The following is a 5,443-nucleotide window of genomic DNA, read 5'->3' as shown; positions in this document are numbered from 1 at the left end:
AGTTTGACTATTTTAGATTCCACATACAAGTAAGATTATGCAGTATTTGTCTTTTGGTGTCTGGCTTATTTCACCTAGCATAATGTCCTGCAGGATTTCCTTCTTTTGTAAGGCTGAGGAATATTCCATTGATTGTAAATACAACATTTTTTTTTATCCATTCATCTCTTGATGGGCAGTTGGGTAATGCTGTAATGAACAGAGGAGTGCACATATCCTTTTGAGATCCTGACTTCAATTCCTTTGGGTAAATATTTAGAAGTAGGATTGCTGGATCATTTGGTAGTTCTATTTTTAACTGTTTAAGGCACATCTGCAATGTTTTCCATGATGGCCACATCAGGCAACATGTCCACCAGGAGTTCTCTTCTTCATATTGTCATCAAGACTTGTTATCTTTTGTTTTTTAAATAGTAGCCATCCCAACAAGTGTGAGGTGGAAGTTCTTGGTAAAGCGTTACCCTTCGAATTTTGGTAGTAGAACTGGTTTGTTCCCATATCTTTTTATAATAGTCTGTCCTGTTGCTGTGATTGTCTGTCTTCCGAGGCATTCGGAACAGGTCTCCGCTAGCAGCGTAGGACTCCAGCACTCTTGACAGCCGCCTGGCATCCAGCTTCAAACTGTGTGTACTCTAGCACATAGCTGTCAAAATAGTTCTGAGGATATTTTGTCCTGTATAAATTTCCTTCAGAGCTTAATCTCAGGGAAGATATTATTTCCTCTGAGGTGCTAGTATGTTTCCTTCCATCTGCTAAGGAAGAATTAAGCAATTAATTGTTTCTCTTTTCTCCTTGACTGACAGAAATCTTAAAACCAACTTAGTCATTTTCTCAATTTGGATTTGTTATATATGCTTTCCTTCATTTTTTGTTTTGATTTTCTCTTTTATTTCTAAGTTATTAATTAAAATATAAATTATCTATATTTCTGATGGAAAGAGATTATAAATATAAATAAGAACTACACCATACATTTTAGTATTAATGATAATAAACTTGTATCTCAGTTCTTAGAAACCATTCTAAACTAGCATAGCATTGACTTTGTTTCTTGTTAACTAGAATGGAAACTATTATACATGACGATTATTATGCTACTAAAGGTCAAGCGTGTCGGTTTCACACTGGAATCACTTTGAACCTCTCTTTTCATAGTGAGGGCATTTTCATGTTCACCTTGACCATATCCGTGTTAATTCCACAGGGTAAAATTTTAAACCAACTGAAGATTCTGAAGGGAGACAGGGATAGGATTGAGAAATTTCAGTCTACAGGAGAAGATGAGCTTGAGGCCCTGCTGGTGAGCAAAGTCTCTGACATGTGTGGGTGGCAGAGTGGGGGGTATTGAGGAGAGGGGAGGGGGGTGACCCAAGGGATCCCTGTTGTGAACTCCTCCCCAGAAGATCTCACACACGTCCTGTTGCCTCCGAGCCTCTCAGAAGAAGCCCCTTTCTCTTTCTGCTTTTCCTGTAGACAAAATTCCAGAACCACAGGCAGGACATTGTGTCAGTGTTTGAACAGGGCCACCAGTTCTTGAGAGAAAGAGAGCAGTGCCTGTTGGAGCTGCTGGAAGGGATGGAGCAAGAGCTTGCTGAAGGGAGGAACAGCCATGTCACCAAGGGCTCTGAGGAAGTCTTCCAACTTGGGACCCTGATTTCTGAGTTGGAAAAAAAGGCTTAGCAGCCAGCAATTGAGCTTTTGCAGGTGAGGAACCAACTAAACTATATCCAAATCCTCTTGCTCTAAGCGGCAGTGTAGCCCCTCCATTAGCATGAGATTTGGACCAGGAGTCAAGAGAGAAAAGCTTTGGAATGCCTGGGTGGCTCAGTCAGTTGAACATCTGCCTTCGGCTCAGGTCATGATCCCAGGGTCCCGGGATCGAGTCCCCTATCGGGCTCCCTGATCAGGGGGGAGCTCCCCCCCGCTTGTTCTCTCTCTGACAAATAAATAAAATCTTTTTTAAAAAGCGAAAGAGAAAAGTCTTATTCTCATTTATTGAGGTCGTTGATAAGCCTTAGTCAGCCAACCAATAGGATTAGGTCCCAAATTTCAGTGGGCAGGGGATAGTAACATGCACAGCCTGTACAATGAGATAGTAAAATCTGCACATTTGTAATTACAGCAAATAATCCAGTGTTAAATCTTATGGTCAGACTGGAGGCCACAGGAAGTCTGGAAAAGACCAAGGTGTAGTGAGGGAAGGCTTGGTGCTTAATGTTGGCCTTGAAAAAAATGCAAAGATTTGGATTAACAGGAAAGAGGAGCTAACCGTGGTGAGGTGCACTGGTGAGAATTAGACAAATGAGTATGGTAGTCACAAGGTGGGTGCAGGTTCTGTGGAAGACAGGACAAGCACACAGACTTCAGGGAGCCACATTTCCGGGGCGGATGTTACAGGGAGGATGAGATAGATACGACGGGGCCAGCTGAGCTGAGGCTTTCCAACCTAGGCTGAGACCTTGAAGGAACTCTTGATAGATCAGGGAAGGTTCCCTGGATGGAACAGACTGGGACTCAGATGGAGGAATGGAGGGGGAGCATGTGTGGGTAGAAACGGATACCCTCCGCGGGGCGGCCCAGGTCTAGGCCTGTCAGAATAAATCTTGGCCTGGTTTTGTTGTGCACCCAGTCCCTGATGCATACACAGTAGGGAAACGTGGCGGCTCCTGGATCCTTCTATCCATGATGTGTCTGTTTTCTCTTCCTTTCCAGGACCCCAGTGACCTAGTAAGCAGGTAAGAGCTGCCTGGCTTTTTTTTTAAACTACTTAGGTGGCCCTTTGTTTTCTTTTTCCCAAATTATTGAAATTTGACTAGGGTAGAAAAAAGATAGTTCCAAGAGAGTTCTTCTACTCGAGTAAGTTGAAAGGTGTTCCATGGAATGACTGGAATTTCTATAAAGTTTACTGTCGTGGAACTTGTGTTAGGACCGTAGTGACATGAGATAGAAATGAAGTGGGAGGAGATCTGGAGGAGTATTAGAGAAAATTTAGGATCCACATTTCTTTTCTTTTTCTTTTTAATTCAATTAGCCAACATATAGTACATCATTGGTTTCAGATGCAGAGTTCAATGATTCATTATCTGTATGTAACACCCAGTGCTCATCACACCACGTGCCCTCCTTAATGCCAGTCACCCATTTTTTCCCACAATTTCCTTTCTTTCTTCCCATTCCTGCCTGGATCCCAGCTGTCACTCCTGGCCAGTTTCCCCAACATTCTGTAGGAGGACACTAACATGGACCTTAGGGGCAATTACTTCTCCTGCAGTGTGTGCCAGACACTTACGCTGACAGCTTTTACTCATACCCACAGAAGATGCAGAAGCTTCGAATAAAAGGCAAGAATTTGATACTACACAGTTGGTACCCGGAGATGTGTAAGACTGTTGGCATCTAGAGCATGTACTGTAGCCCACACTGGGCAGACATTAGGGTGACGAGACAGCAGGCTGGGGACACAGGACACACATTAGGGGTGAACAATTACATAAGAAATGAGGGTAACAGGTCTTGCCCTGAAGCGTTTTGTCTGATACTAGTAAAGTTATTTTAGCTTTCTTTTGATTAGTATCTGCATGGTATTTCTTTCTCTATCCTTTAACTCTCAGCCTTTATGTGTTATTTTTATTTACTTTGTTATTATTTTTTATATAATCATGAAAAAGATGTTATCTGAAAGATGCATTACACACAGTGTAGTTTCAAGTCATTAAGCATACATCCTTTCCCATATGCTTCTACACTAACTACAAACACTTGAATCTTTTTTTACCTATTTGTTTTATAGTTTTTTAAGTTTTTATTTGAATTTGAGTTAGTTAACATACAGCGTAATATTAGTTTCAGGAGTACAATAAAGTAACTCAATAACATCGCAGGATACAAAATCAAGGTAGAGAAATCTATTACATTTATATACACCAATAAGGAAGCAGATGAAAGAGAAATCAAGGAATTTATCCATTTACAATTGCACCAATAACCATAAGATACCTAGGAATATTATTTTTATGTCTCTTTATAAGGAACATAAAATTTTTATTTCAATAAATCCACTCCTTTTTTTTTTTTTTAAGAGAGAGAGCACAAGCGGGGGGAGGGGGAGAGGGAGAGAGAGGATCTCAAGCAGACTTCCTGCTGAGCTCAGAGCCTGATTCGGGGATTGATCTCACCACCGTGAGCTCAGGACCTGAGCCCAAACCAAGAGTTGGACACTTAACCAACTGAGCCACCCAAGTGTCCCCTCATTTTTTTTCCACTCTATTTTTAATTGGAAAATTTAGTATTTATGTTTTCTGGAATGTCACCATTTTTGTTTACATTTTCTTTTCTTTTTTTTTTTAAAGATTTTATTTATTTATTTGACAGAGAGAGACAGTGAGAGAGGGAACACAAGCAGGGGGAGTGGGAGAGGGAGAAGCAGACTTCCCGCTGAGCAGGGAGCCCGATGTGGGGCTCGATCCCAGGACCCTGGGATCATGACCTGAGCCGAAGGCAGATGCTTAACGACTAAGCCATCCAGGCGCCCCATGTTTACATTTTCAAAAGCGTTTGCATAGTTGGTCAAAATAATGTTCTTAAATTTAATTTCCTTTTTATATCTGAATATTTTTCATTTCTTACTTGGTGTATTTCTACTTTTGTCTCCTCTACTTACCTGCCTTTTTCCCCCCTATATTTAATTTTTTTTCTATGAGCCCTGCTTTTGATGAATACCATAATTTCGAGTGTATAGTACTTTCACTACTGTTGTTTTCTAGGTATTTTGAAATTCTGACTTTGGTTTGCTCTTTAGCATAAAATTTGTTTAAGAAAGAGGATATTTGTCAGTGGTGCTGGGTTTGTTTTTCCCTAATAGTTTGTGTTTCATAGATTTTAAATATTGTGATCAGATTAGGTTGTTGATCTTTCTACCTTTTGCATTTTATCAAGGCATTCTGTGTTTATATGTTGTAAATTTTTGTAACCATTACAAACACTCAAATGTCCTTGGAATAGGATTTGATATATCTCCATGAGGTTTCCCTTAGTAATTTTGTTATTAAGGTGTTTTGTATTAATACATATATATTTTTTTTACTTCTTGAGATGTCATGGACTAAGACAGGTCAGTCCAAGATTCCTACTAGCAATCAATTCTTACCCATTTTTTATTCTGATAGTTTTTGCTTTTCTATATTTTGATGCTTTTTCTCCCTGTGGGATGTTGAATGGAAGTTGTATTTCAATTGTGGATTATAATATTCTTAGTAACATAAAATACTTTGTTGTCTTATTTAATATCTTTCTGACTTGAATTCAATCCTTTCTGATAATAAGATTAAGACTTCATATTTCTTTCATTTTGTATTTAGGTTATGTATCTCTGCTCAGCTAAATTTAAAGCTCAGCTATATATATATATATATATATATATATATATATATATATATATATATAT

This window comes from Neomonachus schauinslandi, chromosome 8 (genome assembly GCF_002201575.2).
Source record: "Neomonachus schauinslandi chromosome 8, ASM220157v2, whole genome shotgun sequence".
Taxonomy (NCBI): Eukaryota; Metazoa; Chordata; class Mammalia; order Carnivora; family Phocidae; genus Neomonachus; species Neomonachus schauinslandi.
This window is presented reverse-complemented; position numbering follows the sequence as displayed.